The sequence below is a fragment of the Pinus tabuliformis genome, chromosome 4_1, assembly GCF_031772625.1.
Source record: "Pinus tabuliformis cultivar Carrire ecotype Pingquan chromosome 4_1, CPIR1, whole genome shotgun sequence".
Lineage (NCBI taxonomy): Eukaryota > Viridiplantae > Streptophyta > Pinopsida > Pinales > Pinaceae > Pinus > Pinus tabuliformis.
The window spans coordinates 957,125,089-957,146,860 of NC_142303.1; the positions used below are offsets into that span (position 1 = coordinate 957,125,089).

Consider the following 21,772-nt stretch of genomic DNA (forward strand, 5'->3'; position numbering starts at 1 on the left):
TATGATGGGAAGAACTATCCACATGCGCATCTGGCCAAATGGATGTAGGCTTATGGAGAAAAGCCCCAACCTGAGTGGGTGCACCTATTCTGTCATACCCTAGATGTTATCCCAATTAATTGGTATATAGAAACACAGCTCCACCATGGGATAAGTGAATGGGATATCCTGCGTGAAGGATTCATGATGAAATTCAGTTTTGAGGACGGGTTCGACAGTATTGATAAAAGCTACAAGAAGTAAAAGGAGCAATCTTTAGGATACCCCAGGATCCTTTAGACCTCATTCAGCCTGAATGGGCTATTCAACTGAGTCACACACTAGAATGTTATAATGTAAATGTTGAATAATTGGATGAGGATTTGTGGAAGATTAACAGTCTAGAAACATAAGGCCACTGCGAGGTTCAAGGACCGCAGATTGAGAACCCTGATGTAACTCCGTCGTTGAAAAAGAAACAAGTGAACGTTGGTATAGAGGTAGAACCCAAATTCACAAAGATTGGAGACTACTGGGATGACGCGAGGGTGGTCATGACTTATTCCCTACAAATTTTACAGATTTGAAAGGAATAATCGGGGACCTAGGAATGATGAAGATCACACTAAAATCCGAAGCGAAGCTAGTTAAGCAAAGGCCTTACCGTCTCAATCTGAAATATAAGGAGAAGGTCCACTTAGAGCTCGACAAGATGCTCGCAGTGGGCATCATTGAGCCTGTGGAAGAATATGATTGGGTAAGCCCAATGGTGGTGCAAGAGAAGAAGTAGAAGGATGAGATAAGGATATGTGTGGATCTCAGAAAACTGAATGATGCTTGTGTGCATGATCCTTTCCCAACTCCATTCATGGATGAAGTGTTGGAAAATGTAGGCAGCCATGAAGCATATTCCTTCACTGATGGGTTCTCTGGGTACCACCAAATCAAAATTGTGCCAGAGGATAGGAGCAAGACAACCTTCGCGACTGAGTGGGGTTGTTTTCAATACACTATAATATTGTTTGGATTGAAGAGTGATTGGGACCTACGCATACCTACGGTATTGTGGGCTTATCGAATGACATACAAGAAGTTGACGGGACAAACCCCTTTCAAGCTTGTCTATGGTGTGGAAGTCGTAATTCCTATGGAATACATCGTGCCTAGTCTATGCATAACATCGCTCATATGTATGACAGGTCGCAGAGCCCTAGAAGAGAGGCTCGTGCAACTAGATGAGCTCGAAGAAGAAATGTTTTTGGTTGGATTTCACCAACATGTCCAAAAGTAGCACGAAAAGGCATGGCATGATCGACACATCAAGTTGTGCCCATTTAAGGTAAATGATCTGGTTTTGTTGTTTGATAGTAAGTTTGATTAATTTTCAGGAAAATTCAGGATGAACTGGTTAGGGCCTTATGTTATTAAGGATATTACTGACGAAGGAGTAGTACAACTGGTCAAGTTAATTGGAGAACCCTTCCCAGGAAAGGTGAAAGGCAGTCACTTGAAGCCATACACCGGCAGTCCAACCATGTGACTAAATGAAAGTGGCACAGTCTTAGCACTCCAGGTAGCTGAAAGGAGGCGTGGAACTATAAACTACATTGCTTGGGTGGGGGAGCTGCGCAATTGGAAGATGGTGCAAAGAAAGGACGTGTCATTGGGTTCACGGCAGTGCAGAGGGAGCTACGATACCCAAGGAGAAATCACGCAGGTTGGCTGGAAAGTGACCGTTAAAGTCATTGTTCATGAAAATACGATATAAGTGAGGCCAAATGGAGTGGGCGACTGACATTTAAGATGAAATTTATGGCTTAGATCCTTGAAAATATTCTGCCAATCTGGCATTAATGAACCGATTATGGGGGGAACGGTCAGATTTGAATTCAAAATGCCCTATAAATTACAAGTGGCTGCTCAACGAAAAACACTTGTCATTTTGGGAATTGAGTTGTTGTGCTTTCAGGTGCACATGAGTTGTGAATTCTTTCAAGATCTGATAGCGAGTCCGGCTTTTGAAAAATTGTCAAAGGAGACCCAAGCACTAGTGAATATCGTCATGTCAACCTGTGTAGAAGTTATGGACACCAAAGGAATGGAAGCCAAGGAAAGTGTGTAGAAAATTGCTAAGGGGGCCGTAGTAGCTGCCTCGGAAGTAGCTGAAGTATTGGCGAAGGTCCTTAAATCCCCAAGAACACCGAGACCGAAGCCAACCCCAACCAAGGAAACAATGAAAGACAAGAAGGGAAAGCAGTCTTCCATACCGGAGCGCACGTTACCAAAACGAAACCCACCAAAGCCCACTACCTAGGAGAAAGGTAAGGCTATAAACCTAGAGGTAGAAGAGGAGGATATCGAAGACATCCCCATGGATGATGAGGATGTGGGAATGGAAATATAGGAGGTTGAAGTCTAGAGTGCAGACACTATTGCACAGTTGTCAGAGTATGTCCCTCCACGCAAGCCTGAATCCAAGGTCCCAAAGGACATCGATGAAAGTAAGTCTCCCCTGCAAACCCCTCTACTATCAGATGAAATAACTTTTGATGGTCCGCATTTGGCACGGGCACTAATTTTGAAGCTTGAAGACCAGGACTTGGTGGACCATGAGAAGTTCCTGCACCTGTGACCCAACAGTTAATGCACCAAATCATAGACACGAATACAGGGATGACTTCACTAGAGCCACGAAAGTGGCTCAGAGGAGTAGAAAAGGCAGGGTTACTCAACCTGCTCTGGGTGCCGCACTATCACTACACCCCCGTGACAGTTTTGGTTATCAAGCAGTTGTTGTGCTTGGTACATGATGGGTGTCTGTGGCTGGAGGAGTCGATACCCATCACCGATATGTTGATTCACCGCATAACGTACCTACCATATACAGGCGAAAACCCAGCTATGATCTTTGGCGGCAAGGGTGGCGAGCTGGCGCTCGCAGAATCAATGAAAGAGAAGTTCAAACTAGTAAAGAAGCCACGCAGGTATGCTATCTCTAGCATCTGCGACCCTATTGTGAAGGTTGCGATGCATATCCTTGCAGGGAAGGTGATGCAGAAGTACCGCACTAATGAGGTACTGACGCTTTTCGTCGCACTCACACAACAGTGGGCGGAAGGAGTCCAATTTAACTAGTTAGACTACCTTTGCGGAGAGTTCCTGGCAAACTGCCGTGAAGTGCAAGATAAAAGCAGGAGCTTCCATTACATGTGGCTCTTTCTATCGATCGTGTTCTTAGCATGGGAGATACCAGAGGAGAGCCAATTTCCCTCAGTCGCGCCAGACCTTCCTGAAGTAGCAAAGTACACTTTGCTGTGGGCGACCAAGGACATGGAGAGCGTTCGAGACAGCAAGATCCTCTGGATCTTGATGGAAATGAATATTAGGATGGCAATCAATCACAAGTTGCGATTATCGCGCACATTATATGCTAACCTGCAGAGCTATGTCAAATTTAAAGCTGAATTCCATTGGATATCAATTAGGGCGTGGAAGGAACCTGCGTAGAAGTGGTACGATTTGCCGTACCTAGCCACAGATGATGCCATTGATGTGGTGTTGGATAAATGGCCGGCAGAGTGGCGCACCACTATGAACTTGGCGGTGGGTGGAAGCAAGTCTGCCGCACAAAAGAAGAAGGAAGAGGCCAAGCTGAGGATGGCACAACTGGTTGAAAAGAGGAAGAAGGAGTTCGCTAAGAAGGCCCAGGAAGAATAGATAGGAAAGGAGGAAGGATAATAGACAGGTGGCACAGAGCAGGGCCTTGACAAAGGCGCGCGGTCACCTTCACCTGAAACCGAAAAGCAGGACACAGAGCAGCACATCACGGACCCTCAGGAGACGTCCGACCGCATTAAGCACCTAAGAGAGCTGGAAAAGGGAGGGTCCAGAAAGAAATCCAAGGCAACCAAGACCTCGCTGGACCCCATCACATTGACGGAGGGCGACTTATATGACATTGGTGACATAGTTAGAGATGTCACCATAGAAGCCCTCCAACAATTTGAGAAGTAGCAGCAGGTCCTCCTAGGGGCCATCCAGACCAGGCTGCAGGAGTTGTAGACCCGTGTGTCACAAGCTGGTATGTTGTCCACCAGCTTGGTTATCAACACATCAGAGGCTACTGATATGTTGCACACGAAGGCTTCCAGTGCACTAGTGTTGTTGGATGGAGCACTAATAACAGGAAATGAGGCTGAGAAGCCCACTATCAGCACCTTGAAGGGAGTGGGATTGAACCTGACAGCGCTCCACCTCTTGTAGGATGGAGTCATTGTAAAGATGAGGGCCCGTGAGAACCGTGCCCTCCAGGTGATTAGTGAATAGAAGATAAACACTTAGCAGATGGCCCTGCAAAAGAATGCTACCATCACAGCTGAGGTTGAGGCGACTAACCAGAATAAGAAGATCCTACAGGTCGTGGAGGAGGCATGCAGAATGGTCCCTGAATTGGAAATTCCGGAGGAGGAGCCAGTTGAGGTCCGCATCTGCAAATTGGCCACATGGGTGCGTAATACTCGGATAGAGATGGCGTGGGTTCAGTTGGAGCTGAACCTACTGATTACAGAGCTCTAGTTGAGGGCTCAACCTTCAACACCGCCAGAGGTTAAGGAACAGCGGGCGGTCGCTGTCATAGAAGTAGTTGCGATAGTGGAGAGTGTAGTAGCAAACTGCACATAGCTGTTCGAACAATAATTTGAGGTCTTGACCAGCTTGCAGGAGGAACCAAACATCCAGAGACTAGAAATAGAAGTGCATGAACTCCAACAGTGTTATGACAAAGTTAAGGGCACAACGCAAACCATCGCGTTGACACAGAGGTTAGCCAAGCTACAGGAAGCCAAGTAGCTGAAGTAACAGGTGGACGTAGCACTGCACAAGGAAGCAATGCTAAAGGCGCGACTAAAGCCCTGGTTGGAGGAAGCTTATGCAGTCACAGGAAACATTAAAGGAAAGCTTACGACTCTCTAAGCGATGCAACAACAGCTTCATGATGATAGCACAGGCGTAGTAACCGAGAAGACAGTCGAAGATGTGAAGCAGGCAGCAGCTTAGTGCACAGCTGAAGTTGCGGTCATCAGGGTTGAGCTGGACGGGCTTTGTGCAAAGATCTCCACACCCACTGAGTGACTCGAGGGCGAGTCACGGTGTTTGTGTTAGGGGCTTGTTGGGAGCAGGATCCCCCAAGGGTAGTTTTGGGGCTAAAAGCCCATGTTTAAGTCAAATTTTTGTAATATTATTGTAAAGACTCCACATTTTGTGGTCATGGAGCGCGAAGGTGTTATGTGTCACAAAGGGTAGTCTACCCTTAGTTTTGTAAAGTAAAGTCAGCTGTCATAGATGTAGCCATGGTCCGCGGACCATGGGATTGTATAAAATGAGCTAAGCTCTAAGTATTTAGGGGATGGAACAGGTAAGAGAGTCATAGCTTTAGAGCAAGAAGTCTAAGTCTTGGGTTGTAGCGTAGGTAGAGGCTCTGTAGCTGAGTGCGCAGATGCCTAGGGTAGAAGTCTACAGATGAGTGCGCGAACCCCTGTAGCTATGTGCACAGGGTGGATAGAGTCTGTAAACACTTAGGAAATATTAATAAAAGGAGTTATTCTTCCAGTTCTGTGTATTTGTTCTGTTGATGGGTTTGGATATTTTGTGTATGAATTTTCTTTATTATGCTTATATGATGCGTGAATAAATACAGTTACATTGAATTACTAAATGCAATTACGAATATCCGATTACGTGGTGATAACTTTAAGTCTTTGGCAAGATAAGAAAGTCACTTAGGGTAATTGAGGAATCTGCATGGTACGCTGCCATAACAATGCGAAAGTACCTGGGCCATAGGTTAGGAATGCACGAAGGTCGATCGTATACTTTCACAAAGGCATTAAAAGCCGGAATAGAGGGTTTGTCTTACAAGCCCTAGAGTGAGATCACTTGCACAAAGGCAGGGATAAGAGAGACCAAACGACATCACAACCTTCTCAGGGTGCAGAAACTTGGTTCCAACATCCCCCCATACTGCTTCGGGTGAGACTTTTGTCTGTGCTCCACGGGCTGAAGCTGAAAGGGCCAGTAGTGTAGGGATTTGTTTGGTTAAATAACGTTGAACCTGGGTCAGGCCCCCTCAAGCCAAAACTTGTTGGAAATAATACTGAGAGGGGGGTAAATTAGTATTATCAGATCAAAAATTTAATTTCCCAAATAGATTTATATACGCTACTTCAGTGAAGTGAACTAGCGTGTACACGTGACTATGCTTAAATAAACTAGTGTATATGCATAAAACTTGCGATTTAGACAGTTTATCATGTGTTGAGCTTAAACCAGTATATCTGATATTTATTAGACAGTGTAGTAAAAGTAGAATAAAACATCACAAATAAGCAACACACATGAACACCAAGATTTAATGTGGAAACCCAATGTGGGTAAAAACCACCTACTGCTGTCGTCTTTGTCTTCTTTTAATAATAAGAATATCTGTTTACAATCTTGTATTGGTGCAAACTCATATCAGTACATAGGCTTCTACCTGCAGAAGATTACAACCTTCTCTTGTTTTCCAGCTTCTATTGAAAGGGAGCAACAACTCCCTAGTTCTTGTACTAGCAAATATGTTTACAAGTACGTAGGTGCCAGCCTATAGAAAACTCCACTCTTCCACCAGGGACCATGTTTCATGAATTTTTAGACTGGATACTCCTAGATCACAACACCACAAGTTGAAAGTCACGTTTCATCAAATTTTCACACTGGACCCATCAAATCCTTTTAAACTTAAACTGCATCAACTAATATTCAATTAATGTGAACAACCCAATCACTGACACCAGAACACTGTTCTAAACCCAGAACCCTGTATCATCATCCAGAACCAGCTGTAACGTCAAAAATCATGCATTAGAGTGTATACACTACTTGGTTGAACCAAACCTGCCTGTATACGCTACTTCCTTTAACCCAACCTACGTATATCTCTAAAGATATTGAATCTTAAACTTATGAACAAAAGACTGTACCAAAAAGTGACATTCTGAAGATCTATTGTCGTATTACAGAGTTCCAAACAGGTAGAAGCAAGGATCACCCTTCCTTCTAAATCAATCAATCAATTAGACTCAATTTCCTTATACAACAGTTCTACGTTTAGATCTAAGAGGACTTTATTGACAGACAACAGTAAAACAATAGAATTTGATCAGATAGATCAGTCAGATCTGAACAAAAGCTTTACTTTTTTTTTGTATACGCCACTTGAAAGAGTCGAACTTGCATGTACATGCACTTTGGTTGAGATGAACCTGTGTACAGATCTGCAAATTTTGACTCAGAACTTTGCTGCGATTTTAGACTTCAGAAAAAGCCAGATCATGATAGATAACAAGTAGAACAGGTGCAAAACATCAGATTTGGTCTCAACCAATATTAGATCATTCAAGAATAAGTCATTTCAAGTCTCATGATTCTTGATCCAATGTGGAACTCAAGGTGCACATGAAAATTTCAGATCCAATCCCAAACATAACCCTGCAACATAATATATATACTTCATATAAAAGTATTCCTTAGAATCTCATTGCTTGCACCACTTTGCCTAATGATCTTCTCCTCGTTATATACTATTAGGCATTTCTCAATACCTTGGACCAAAACCACTTAGGATCAATACCATGGACCCAATACCTAGGGTCAATACCTTGGACCAAATGTCCTAGACCAATTACCTTGGACCAAATACCTTGGATCAAATACCTTGGACCACAACTTGGTTTTCCAACATGTACGGGCTTTTCCTCCTATGAAGTGTGTGTATACGTTATACGCTACTTTTTTTCTATTAAACTACGTGTATACGCACCTTGGACAAAGTGAACCAACATATACCGATCTTTCTTCATTCTTTGGAGTCTAATCTGTAATCCTTTGCTGTTGACCTGCTGCATTGTGAACTTTTATCTGAGTGAGTTGCCATCAAGGACAATACTTGTATCATAATGCCAACAATCTCCCCCTTTGGACTTGATGGCAACAACAACACCAAGACACTCTCCCCCTTTGACATCAAGGGCAAAGGGCGAACCAAGATATTCTCTCCCCTATGCTGTTCATGCTCCCCCTGAGTATATGCTGAATTGTCTGATTGAGCTCCCCTTTGTACATGCTGAGATGCGCTGAAACAACGCATGCTCCCCCTGAGCACAAGCCAAGTTTGCAAAAATATTCTCCAAAATAATAACATGACTTTATAACTCAACTATGTGAGTATGACCTTCCTGTCACCAATGACTCATACATACATCCATCTCCCAAACAAGTGGGGATATACCAAATTTGACTCATCCATCCAACCAAGTGGGGATATACCAATTGTTTATACATGACAGAAATATAATTACATCATCCATCTTATGCAAAGTGGGGATACAAATTACATCATTTTTCCAAATAGAACTCTATCAAATATATGAGAAGACATATCACACCCTATAATTTTACATGACCTAAGCAACAAAAGGTATACATATCTGAAGTCATAGCTGGACTCAGCAATCATAATGCCAACAATGCAGAGTGTGAGAGAAGGATAATGCCCCCCTTGAACCTGTGCTACCTGTGCATTGTTAACAAGTAAATGATCAAGGCATCTTTGTTAGTTAGATAAAAATGAATGAACTGAGCATATCAATATACTGTAATCATCAACATCAGACATAGCACCCATATTAGAGCCTGCCCCACTATTTTTCTTCTTTGAAAAACATATATGCTCCTTGACCCATAGAAACCCGTGTGTGTACGCGACTATACTTCATGAAACATGCGTGTAATAACCTTTCTCTGAAAAATTAGATTTAACAACTGGATGATGCAGCAACTACTCCCAGCTTTTTTCTGAGATATTCAAATGTTTCTCTGGGCAGTGGTTTAGTGAATATATCAACAACCTATTGTTTGGAGGGAACATACTCCAATTTGACCTTTTGTTCAAGCACTTGTTCACGTAGAAAATGGTATTTAATGGGTATGTGCTTGGTCTTGGAGTGCATGACTGGATTCTTTGAATACTAATGGCACTTGTATTATCACATAGAATGGAGATGGGTGGAGTATATGTGATCTGAATGTCTTGCAAGGTTTGCATCATCCAAAGTAGTTGTGTGCAGCAAGATGCAACAGCCACATATTCTGCTTCAGCTGTAGATAAAGAAATTGAACTTTGTTTCTTGCTGAACCAAGACACCAACCTAGAACCCATATAGAATGCACCACCAATAGTGCTTTTTCTGTCATCAACACTTCCTGACCAATCTACATCTGTATATGCATGAAGAGTAAGATCTGCATCTCTAGGACACCATAAAAAAAGTATTGAGTTCCTTGAATGTATTTGAAATTCTTTTGACTACCTGAAGGTGTGATTCCTTTGGGTTTTCTTGGAATCTTCCAACTATTCCTACTGCGTGCATGATGTCAGGTCGGGTACCTGTTAGATAAAGCAGACTACCAATCATGGATTTGTAAGTTGGTTGATGTACTGCCGCTGATTCATCATTTGAGTTGAGATTGCATCCTATTACCATTGGGGTACATACAGGTTTAGAATCTTCCATTCCGTACCTTTTCAAGATCTATTTGAGATATTTGGTTTGTGAAAGAAAAATACCATCTTTATTTTGTTGAACTTGTAGACCAAGAAAATAGGTAAGTTCACCAAGCAAGGACATTTCAAATTCTTGCTGCATTACTGAAGCAAAATTCTGACTCATGGATTCTTCATTGCTACCAAAAATGATATCATCAACATAAACAATAATAATTAGAAATTTATCAGTTTCAATCTTTGTATATAGATTGCTATTTGCTGAACCTTTTGTAAAACTTTGTTGGTGTAGATATTTGTCAAAGCGATAATACCAGGCCCTTGGAGCCCGTTTCAGACCATAGAGGGCCTTTTTGAGTCTGCATACAAGTTTTGCATCATTTTCAAGAATGAATCCTTCTGGTTGTTCAATATAAACTTCTTCTTCTAAATCTCCATTCAAGAAGGCTGATTTTACATCCATTTGGTATACTTTGAATTTCTGAAATCTAAAAAGAGCAAGAAACATCCTTATGGCTTCAAGTCTGGCAACAGGTCAAAAGGTTTCTTCAAAATCTATACCTTCTTGTGGAGCATACCCTTTACAAACAAGTCTGGCCTTGTTTCTAATGACTTCTCCATTTTCATTCAGCTTGGTTTTGAATATCCATTTAGTTCCTATAATGTTTTTATCATGAGGTCTGGGAACTAATTCCCAAGTATCATTTTTTTTAATTTTCTCAAGTTCTTCATCCATGGCCTTGACCCAACATTCATCTTTGCATGCTTCTTTTACATTTTGAGGTTTGGTGGAGGATACCAATGCTAGATAGCTTGAGGTCCCTGTTAGGTTCCTATACCAATAAGTATCATATTTCATGATTGACTGGTGAAGGGCCAAATATGATCATCCTTTCCATGCTGCAAAGGTTCCATATTTTCAAAAAATCAAAAATTTAAAAAATGAAAAGAGGGTATGCCCTAAAAGAAAAATCAAAGGGCAAAAAGAATGAATTGGTAAAAAAGAAAGAAAATGAACCCCAAAGAAAAGACCAGGAAAGTGTGCTAGTCCAAAATGCCACTACTATCCCATTTTTTGCAAAGAAGTCCAAAATGTGCAATTAGTGACTTTTGTCACAGTTGATGGATGGCCAAACAGCTTAATCTTGGCCAGTCCATGTTTAAATTTCTTGTTTTAGAACTAGAGAATAAGATTTGTCCAAACAGTTCAAGCTTGGCAGATAAGTAGTTAGGTAGAGAAGCAAGGGAGCTCACCAGCAAAATCTGAGCCCCTGGAAGAAATAAGGGCAGACTTAGATAGGAGGGCAGCTAAAAGAAAAGAAGAGAGTAAGGGTTTGCTAGTTTAAATGCACCCAAGGAAAAAAGGAAGAAAAAATGTTAGGTGTATTAGGCTGGGTAGGCAGTTTTGATGTTGCAGAAGCAGGTTTATGAGCAGTTTTGTCTTTTTGAAAATGATTTATCTCATGGATATCATAAGTGCCATGGCAAGGTGACTGCAAAACAGTTGAAGCATGACTAATTTCCCTCCTCATTTCTCCAAGAACATTTACTAACATCCCCTCAAGGACATTGAGATCTGCTCAGTGCTCCTAGTTCACTTCATTTCATGAGAAAGACTAAGTGAAACTCTGTGTTTACTTAGGATATTAAAGCCACATTTCTTGTGTAAAAATTCTTTTCTTCCATTATTCTAAGTTTTCTAAAAGTTCATAACTTGGATCCCTTTTATTCCCTAAGCCTGAGCTTCACCTTTTTACTTAGTGTTTTTGGTTTATATATACTTCTCATTTTAACCTATTAACTCTATTATATAACTCCTATATAATGTTTTCCTCGCCCCTATTGTATAAAATACATAGAGATCCCAAGTTTTTTAATATTCTAGCCCGGGCTTAATTAAAGCCATATGTTAATGTTTTAAGGGGGTCCAAGGTTTATCCGAAACCTTGTGGAAAACCCTCCCCACGCGCGCATATAAACATTGGGGTTTATTTAACGTTTGGTTGAATAAATAGCCACACCCGCCCAACAAACCCAAAGATGAAATACATTGCAAAACCCCGCAAAAACATTACAAAACATTAAATATTATGGCAGGTCCCCACGTCGTACCCATCCGCCAACTCCACCCATTCATCGATCGTCCGATTTGGGCTTTCCCATCGGACGACTCACGTCAATATCGGAACCCCTCCGATAGGTGCACAATAGCGCCCGGGAAAATGGCGGTTTTTCCGTCATACAGAATACATGTGGCGTCGCCTGGTTTTATTGTGTCCTCTCCACCCAAAACAGCCTTTGTCCAAAAGCAGTGCGGGATAATACCATATACCGCCCCCGCTTGCCACCGCTGACGTCTTCGCCCACATCATCGCCCACGTCAGCTGCCACCTCACCTCCGTATCATCCGCCATGTCACCCACGTCACTGCCAAGTCAGCCTCTATACCCCCGCTACACGACAAAGATTACGTCATACTGACGTCACCCGACCGAAGCGTGCCAAAACCCGCCAAAATCAAATTTTTGTCAAAAAGGTGTAAAACGTCATTTTTTCGTTCATTTTTGTTTGTTTCTTCTGCGCAACCCTTGCATGATTTTTCACGTCTGAAGCAACATTTCGACTATACAGTCCGCCACTCGCTGAATTGAGTCCACAGCTCGACCTCTCAGCTCGGTTTGCCGCCTGCATTTCGCCTAGGGCGCCATTAAAACAGATATCTACCCAAATTCTTCTCCCAAACCCCGTTTTTTCTAGTTTTCTCTGTAAATTCGCCAAAAACACCCAAATTTGAATTAGAAACGTCGTGTTGCCTTCAAACCCACGCATTATAACCACTATTTTACCCATTTTTTCCAAGAAATCCCGTGAGCTCCGTCTCCCTCTGCAAACTCGCCCACCAAGCTAAATTCAAACCGGTCTCGGCCTGTAAAATTCTCTGAGAAACCTCCCAAAAATATTATTTTACCTATTGTTGCTGCATCAAGCCCAAATTTCAAATTGAAAATCACAGAAGGTTGAATGATGGAGGCTCCAGTGACCCTCAATGTTGCCCCCCTCAATGCACCACATAAAGAATTGGAATGGTTGCCCCTTACTGATAGAGATTTCCAGATTAATGATTTAATTGGTGACAAGCCTCACCTTCAAGATTTTTGTGAAATTAGGAATAGCTACCGTAGCAATGCTGATGTCTATGGAATTTGGGAGTCCAACATGCCCATGTACTACCTCCCCTCAGTAAATGTGCTCCCTAATATCATCCACTTATGCTGTGCCAATTATGGTCCCACACAAAGAGCAGTTATGGCTCCATCTGGGACTATCCTCTTCTATATTACCCCTCAATCCATCAATGAAATGCTACACTTTAAGCCAACTCAACCTCTGGCTCCTCTCTCCATGGAATTCTTGCTTGACCAAGGTGCCAAACTGCCCAGTACAGAGATAACCAGAATAGCTCAATTATTCATGAGACCAGATCGCCAGCCCAGGTAGCCACCTCCTTTTAATCAGGTCTGGTTCAATGAAGCTGGACAATTCATTACTGACATGATTTCCTATATCTTGGGATTTAAAACCAGTGAGCATATTGATGAGACTATCTTAGTTTTGTTGTCCATGTTTACTCCAGGACAGCCCCCTGCTGTCCAATATGATTATGCCACCTTCATAGCTAATAAGATCCATGAGCAATTCATGAGCCTGGACAGAGAAAGAGTGTTCAAATACACATCATACATATATCATTTGCTGCTGTACAATCAACCTGATAGTTTTCAAGTTCCCCTTAGAAAATTGGATCTCAAAGGAGAGCGCAGGTCTGTAATCTTTTGGACCTCAGTATTCCATGAAGTCCATAACTCTCCTTATACTTATTGTGAATTCATTGACCTGTTCATACATCCAGCCACTTCTTTATTGATGACAACTCCTCCTGCCAGGCTCTCTGCTGAAATGCAAAAAATTTTACATCTCTCAAAAGGCTACAGTATAGGTGACTGGTACTTTTACCAGAATCACACTGAGATCCGGATATATGGTTGTGAATTATGCCCCTATAAGCTGCCAAAGTATGTGCCTATGAGATTGTTTACCCTGGAATACTTCAGGCAATTTATTAGTTCAGAATTGACTCATTTCTATGGTGCTAGGAAAAAGGCATAGCTCAAAATAAGAATTCAATTGGGCCCTTTTATCTTCAATAAAAGGGAAGCCTGGGAAGAGCATGACAAGATTTTAGGGGAGAAGCTTAAGTTAAAACAAATTTTTTATTAGGCACCATATGACCTTGAACATTTCATAAGTTATAGAAAAGTGAAAAACAAGCTTACAGCATATGTTGACCACAAAATCCTTGAAATTCAACAGTATGCTAACCAACAAGAATGGATAGAAGGCACATTAGTAGAAGAGATTACTGAGGAAGAGAAATTGGAAAAAGCCAAGAAAGAGCTTGAAAAAACGCTTGAACTGGACTCTTTTGGACAGGTATCCTTCAAACTGCCCCTGCACACAGGAGGTGATACATCTTTTGCGGGGACTTCTCAGCAGCCAACACAAAAAGCCAGCACAGGGTCAGCAAAGGGCAAAGAGGTAATAGGTTCAGAATAGGACATAATGACAGACCAGCTAGCTACATCAAAGGAACAAGGCCAAGGGTAGGTCCCCCCAACACAAACAAAAGCACCAGAAATCCCTGTACTACAAACTCCTCTAAATGAGGAAAGAAGCAAGAAAAGGGACAGGCAAAAAGACACACCGATCAGCGGTCCTGAAGAGCAACCAGGGGAAAAAAGGCAGAGATTGAACCCCCTATCAGAGGAGGAATTTATTCAGGAGACCACAAACAGTATAAGGGAAGAAAGAGAAATCAGCCAGGATACATCCCTAGTCACAGAAACATTGGCCAGTTCACACAGGCAGGAGATTGGAAGATAACATAGTGTGGAATTCTTTTCTGCTAGGCAACAAAGTAGGCAAGACTATGACATTAAGAGAACATTTACTGAAATAAAGGAAAAAAGTGAGCCAATAATAATTCAAATTTATAATCACTTGCTGAAGATGGCCCCCACAAATCAACAAAGGTTAATGTCAGCATATGACATCCAAGAAGGAAAGATGATCCTGAGTCACTTCAAGCCCAAAATGCAGCAACCACAGTCAGCCGATGATTACATCAGGACCAATCTAGAAGTATTAGCCAAGGACATCCAGCCAATGGACCAGATTGAATTACATAAGCAAACCGGAGAAATGGTATACTCCACATTGGCAAACAAGGCATTATTGGCCCACAAATTGCAAAATTCTTTAAATAATACCCCTGCCCAATTGGAGTTGGAAAAGGCTTCCTCTTTAGCTAAGGATAACAGAATTAAGTCCTTGGAAGAGATTATCATAGAGCTGGGACATGATCCCAAGGATGCCAAAGGCATCAAAGCATTAATAAGAAAGAAGGAAGAAGACATTGTAGCTCTCAGGAAGCAACTCAAGCTGCCCATTACCCTGCATCCCAAAACTACAAAGATTGTTGAACAAAAATCACAGGAAGATACGATGGACCTGCTAATGAAAATGAATGAGAGATTGGCAGAAACGGAGAAGGTATTGGAGGAAGCACTGCAAGGAAAGCAGGGAGAGTCGACCTCCTAGCCATCTCAAACAGCTCCAATAGTTACAACTGCTCCTTCTACAGTCACAACAACAGTCCCTCCTACTGTCCGGGCATCAACAGCACCAAGTACTTCAACAACAACAACAGCAGGCAGCAGCACTACCATGACTACTGAAGAACTGATAAGGGCTATAGAGGATCTAAGACTCCAAGTATCAGAATTAAAAGATGCCAAAGAGCAATTGGCAAAATTGGAAGTGAGTTATGATAAATCCAAGATGATTGTAGCAGAAAAAACAAGGGAGGTAAAAGCATTAGAGAATAAAGTAAAGGCATTGGAGAAGGACCTCTTATTAGACAAGTCTCTGGGAGAAATCAGGGGCATTTTGTGGGCCAACATTGGCCAATCCATCACTGATATGTGGAAATCAATATAGATAATTCATGAGAAAATTGATTTAGTGGCAGCAACTCAAGAAGAAATTCAAAAGGCTAGGGATTTATTGGGGCACATGCCCGAATAGGCCAATAGGCTAATACACTTTTGAACACCCACACCAAGGAAGATCTAGTAGAACTAGATATCAGGGACAGGACATGCACTATTCTAAAAATTAAAAGGGTTTTGACCATGAGGAACTTCATACAAAATCTGGAGAGGAAGTGCCAGGAAATGCAAGTGGAGATAAATGCCTTCACACAGAAATTCACAGCTTTGGAGGAAAAGGGTCTGCCCAGTTTATTAACCAAAGACTACAGACTGATGACACATGAAGACTATACTCACAGGTTGAATACATATGTGGATAATCAAGTCATAGCATCATCAAGTTCTGCAGGAGAGAAGGCACTCCCATCTGGACATAGCCTGTATGACAATTTAGAAAATATGTTTTTTATTGAGCATGAAGTGAGGCATCTTTTCACAGTCCAACCTACTTTCTTTAGGGACATGGATGCAGATGAAACTCTAATAAAAATGTGCAAACACCAATTATCAAATGACCAGTGGTGGCAGAGTATGCTTGAAATTTTGTAGGTGGTGTTAGACTCCGTCTTATGTCAGTGTGAGATTGATTCTTCTTCAAAACCCTGTTTTGAAGAAGAAATCATTTAATGTTGTTTTTTTTTAGATTATGTAATTTATCTCCAGCTCTTCAAAAGGTAGCAACGACTTCAAGCTCCTATCCCTGCAAGCAGAAAAAGAAAAAGCCTCTCATCATATCGATTTGCAATGATGCCGGTGACAAATATTTCCCAGGTGATTTGCTAAGGCAGAAACGTATGGTACAGGATTAATGGATCGCGGGGTTGGATCTTTTTCAGTTGCAAATGCATTAGTTTCAAAACAGGCACGCAACATTGATTTGGTGTCCATGTTGGGGAATATGGTGTACACTGGAATTTCTTTTTCACTCTTGCAGCAGTGGCCATTGTGACATCAATAATCAATATTCATTCCCAATACTGTGGCTTCTTTGGATGTGCAATTCTCACAGTTTATCAAGCAGTCCTGTTGTGTGGATTAAATCATTACCTCATTTCAGATCAGAGGGGTGCAAATATCATTAGTCTCAACAAAGAGGGCATCTTCAGTTTATTTGGATTTTGGGGCTTATGCCTTGTAAGTGTCAACTTAGGCTATCATCTCTTATTCCTACAAAAGCACCCATTAACTCTAAAGTAGCTTTAATTGGAGGGAAATCAAGTATTGCAAATGGCAGATAACATCAAAGATCTTCGAACTTATGCGCACAGGTGTTATGAGTAAAATGGATTAACATTCAGTACAACTGAGACATATTCTAATGGAGACATGGCTATATGACAACACGATACATGATGTCCTTCTTCAGGTTTTATGCATAAGAGCAGAGTCCCTGGAGGAATTATTTCTTAACCGAATGCTTCATCCAAGAGAAATTGAGTGGCTGCAACATGCTGTGTATTCAGCTATGGATCTAGTGGGTGTTGCACTTAATTATGTTACAGGTGGTGAATACTTAAAGGATTATGCAGGTGCATCAACTTTGGACCAGTGTTTGTTTCTCTCAACGTCTATGCCTATTCCCTTTGTCAATGCTGCAACTTCCCTACTGGGCTTCCATCGTAATGGTTCACTACAGTTGGCTGCATCAAGAGTGCTGTGCAGCTTATGTGTTATTGCACAAAGGACGCGCCCTCATTCAGTTAGTATTGAAAGCTATCTGCTGAGTGTTAAACAGAGAAATTATTTGAGTTCTGTCCTCTCTCATCTGTTATCTAAGGAAGGTGCTTCATCAAATGTTGAGCTCTTCTCCGCGGTAATGGACCTTATCACGTCTGCAGCTGTTTACCAACCTTCATTTGTAGAGGTTATGTTATTTCCTCAAGAAAGCACTGCAGAACCTACAAATTCCATGGAAAACAATAAGATTATCAAACTTGGTACATCTACCAGCGTGGGATACAACATAAAAATATATAAGGGTGTTGAAGCACTTTGGAGGTATCTACAGCAATGTGAAATTATTGTGAAAAGACAACCATATATCCTGTCACAGATTCTTCATTTTTTGAGGACACTATGGCAGGTAGGAACATAGTATCTACATATTGTAGATAAGTTTGATGGTCGTGACATGTTTTGGAAGCACCGCAAAGGTATTTACGAATGTTCGAGTTCATATATTTCTTCAGGCAGAAATCGACCCAAGTTTTTAGAAATGGCGTCCATCCCATGCATTAACTCAGTACCTAAGGATTCGAGGTTTCCAAACTTGGCTTAGGATGTATGGGGTTTTCATTTGTCTATGGCACCCCTGTTGCCGAGGACGATGGAATTTCTTTGGTTTATCATGCTTTCAACAGAGGCATCATGTTTTTTGACACTGTAGATGAAATCCAAGTTGGCAAGGCTTTGAAAGGTTTGCCCCGTGAGAAAGTTCAGCTGGTCACTAAGTTTGGTAATGTTGTTTTTCGTGTTAAAAGCTCAGTAGAGTATGTACGCAAAGCTTGTGAAGACAGCCTGAAGCGCCTTGATGCGGATTATATTGATCTTTAATATATTGCGCTCTCTGAAACTAGTGGCTAATGCTGTACATCTTATTGCAGCTGTTCAATTAGAATGGTCTTTGTGGACCCGTGATATGGAAGATGATATCATTCCTGCTTGCAGGGATTTGGGAATAGGCATTATACCTTATAGTCCTCTTGGACGTGGATGTTTTGCTGGAAAAGCAGTTGTTGAAAACTTACATGAGGGTGATAGTAGACTGGTTCGGCAACCTCGGTTTCACGGAGAGAATTGCGAGAAGAAGTATTATTTGAACGAGTTTCTGCTCTAGCTAAGAAAGCATGGGTACACACCCGCACAATTGGCTCTCGCATGGGTGCTTCATCAAGGAAGTGACGTTGCTCCTATTCCAGGAACAAGTAAAGTAAAAAACATTTGGATGAAAATATTGCATCTTTATGGCTTAGCTTGTCACAGCAAGAACTGAATGAGATTGCTACAGCTGTTCCAGAACATGAGGTCGCAGAATCGAGACATCCTGAGAGTATGTATAAAAAACGACTTGGAAACTCGCCAACATACCCCAACCAAAGTAGAATTGATCACTTGCAAGAAAATATTCTATGCTTGGCTGATGTACCCTTTTCCCTAAGAGCTTGGAATTTGCAGGTCTTATTAGCTCTATTTATCACCAGGAATTCAGTAGTAAATTGATAAATATGAAGCTGGAAATCGAACTTGTGTTGTACAAGCCATTTGCCAGAGTGATATGTGATGTGAAGGCCCCGTGTAACATCATCCAGACCAAGAAAGACGTAACGGTTCCATTGAGAATGCCATATTACATGCAGTGCAGCCTTGGAGGAAAGAAGAATTCGACACCTGGCTCTTCAATTCAGCCAAAAATAAACAGAGACATCTGATAGGATTCGATTCCTATTTCCCAGACTTTAATTAATGATTCAACGGGATCTGCGCTCCATGTGTCGGCCATTAGAGGATTTTAGGGAAACTCTGTTCTATGTTTAGCATAGATGGAACGCTCTTTTCTAATTTTTGTAATTGTAGTTGAAATAGCACAGAGGTTTTTGGGGTCGATTTGTTTTTTCCTTAGCAGCATTTTATTTATTATATTAAAAATTCATTTGTAAAAGGGAGTTAGTCAGAGTGGGGGAGAGTTCTGAGTGCTGAGAGCTGGTGGAGAACAGAGCTCCATTGTACAGTCTTTGACAGAGTTTTTTAATGAAATTTCACAGCTCTGACTTCTGAGATTCCTGTGGTATGATAATTTAGCATAAGTTTTTCTTGTGTTTCATATGTGATCTGTTATGTTCCATTTCACTTCATGATCATTTCTAATTGAACAAATGAAGTGTTAAAGTAAGAATTCATGCCTGCCATGCTCTGCTTTTAATTTTGTTCAATATTTAATGTTTTCTACTGTTTAAGGAGGATTCAAAGTTATTGTTTGCCCTCCTTAGCTCCTCACCAGTCTTGCCATCCCATTTAAATCTAGATTTGGTGTTAAATTTCTTGCCTACCTTACCTCAGTTGATAATCTGTGTTGTTCATTATATTTCTCTGTTCAAGCTGTGATTTTGCCCATGCAGCCCGGAACAACCCCGTCATTTAATTAAAAACCCCTTTTGATCAGTTTACTAGCCTAATATCAGTGTTACCTTATTGGTCATCTCATCTATTGAAGATTTTACGAGATAGACCAGAGAGAGCCTTCTCCTGCCCCATAGGGCTAGCTACGAGGCTAAATGGTTTGATGTTGCCTTGAGGTTTACCTTTCTCAGCCTGAGGTGAAATTTCAAGCGCTAACATACTGGCGACCATACTGGGGAGAACATTCAATTTGTTGATTGTCTTGTCCCAGTACATGTAATCAAGGTGCAGATCTGATGCTGATGGTGGACAACAGTCAGACACTTATGCAGGCTGAACCATTCACCTGGCGACTCCAATTCGATCCAGACATTCCAACGCATGCTGATCTGTTCATGCAATGGTAGGGTATGTGGCAAACCCTGCACATTATGAAGCTCTAAACGGAGTTAGAGAGTGGTTAGTAGATATTGAAACTAATGAAGAATTTTTCAGTGACTTCTTTCAAAGTTTGAAATCTCCAGAGTTCTCTCCTGAAGCTAAAATTGGTGCCTGTGAGTTAATTGTTGAAAAAATTGAAAAGGGGATTCAATGTTTAGATGAGCAGATTTAGTCATATGATTTCCAAGACCCTAAAAAGTTCTTGGAAATCCTTCCTCCTTTGCAACAAGAAATCGTAGACTTGCCTATAGATGTTTACATTGACAATGTGCAGCTGGAAGTATGTGTTGCAGAGTTGGGACAGCCAACAGAGTCCGGCTTCCGTGAACCTATTGCGGCATATATGGATATGTTTTTCACTTTGATTGACAGATCAGACTATTTTTTCCGTGACCAGGGTCATTACGTGCATGAAGGGCTGCCAGCAATTACCTCTGTGACCTCGTGGAAGCATTCTCGAGCGGCATCAATCTCAGGTTTACTTGAATGGTTAATTTGGCATTTTAGTATTACCTGATCTAGTGTTTGTACAACAAAGTAGGGTAGCTTTGTAAATAAATAAGCAGCCATAAGGGCAACATCTTGTTTTAGTTTGCTTGAAGAATTGTTTGAGTTCAGTTTCAGTTTGAAAATAAGTCAAGAGTTGTGTTGATGATGACTCCATTGCCCAATGGGTGGAGGCACTGTCTGCTCTCCCAAAGTTCTGCGGTTCTTGGCACCTCCAAAAAGCGGCAACTGCCATCCCAAATGGAGCCGATGTTAGACTCCGTCTTATGTCAGTGTGAGATTGATTCTTCTTCAAAACCCTGTTTTGAAGAAGAAATCATTTAATGTTGTTTTTTTTAGATTATGTAATTTATCTCTAGCTCTTCAAAAGGCAGCAACGACTTCAAGCTCCTATCCCTGCAAGCAGACAAAGAAAAAGCCTCTCATCATATCGATTTGCAATGATGCTGGTGACAAATATTTCCCAGGTGATTTGCTAAGGCAGAAACGTATGGTACAGGATTAATGGATCGCAGGGTTGGATCTTTTGCAGTTGCAAATGCATTAGTTTCAAAACAGGCACGCAACATTGATTCGGTGTCCATGTTGGGGAATATGGTGTACACTGGAATTTCTTTTTCACTCTTGCAGCAGTGGCCATTGTGACATCAATAATCAATATTCATTCCCAATACTGTGGCTTCTTTGGATGTGCAATTCTCATAGTTTATCAAGTAGTCCTGTTGTGTGGATTAAATCATTACCTCATTTCAGATCAGAGGGGTGCAAATATCATTAGTCTCAACAAAGAGGGCATCTTCAGTTTATTTGGATTTTGGGGCTTATGCCTTGTCAGTGTCAACTTAGGCTATCATCTCTTCTTCCTACAAAAGCACCCATTAACTCTAGAGTAGCTTCAATTGGAGGGAAATCAAGTATTGCAAATGGCAGATAACATCAAAGATCTTCGAACTTATGCGCACAGGTGTTATGAGTAAAATGGATTAACATTCAGTACAATTGAGACATATTCTAATGA

At 41.4% G+C, this 21,772-nt stretch overlaps 1 pseudogene; it reads left to right on the forward strand.

Annotated features, from left to right (window-relative positions):
* Positions 1–17,946: 17,946 nt before the first annotated feature.
* Positions 17,947–19,118, forward strand: LOC149179332 (putative aldo-keto reductase 1 pseudogene; annotated as a pseudogene).
* Positions 19,119–21,772: the final 2,654 nt, after the last annotated feature.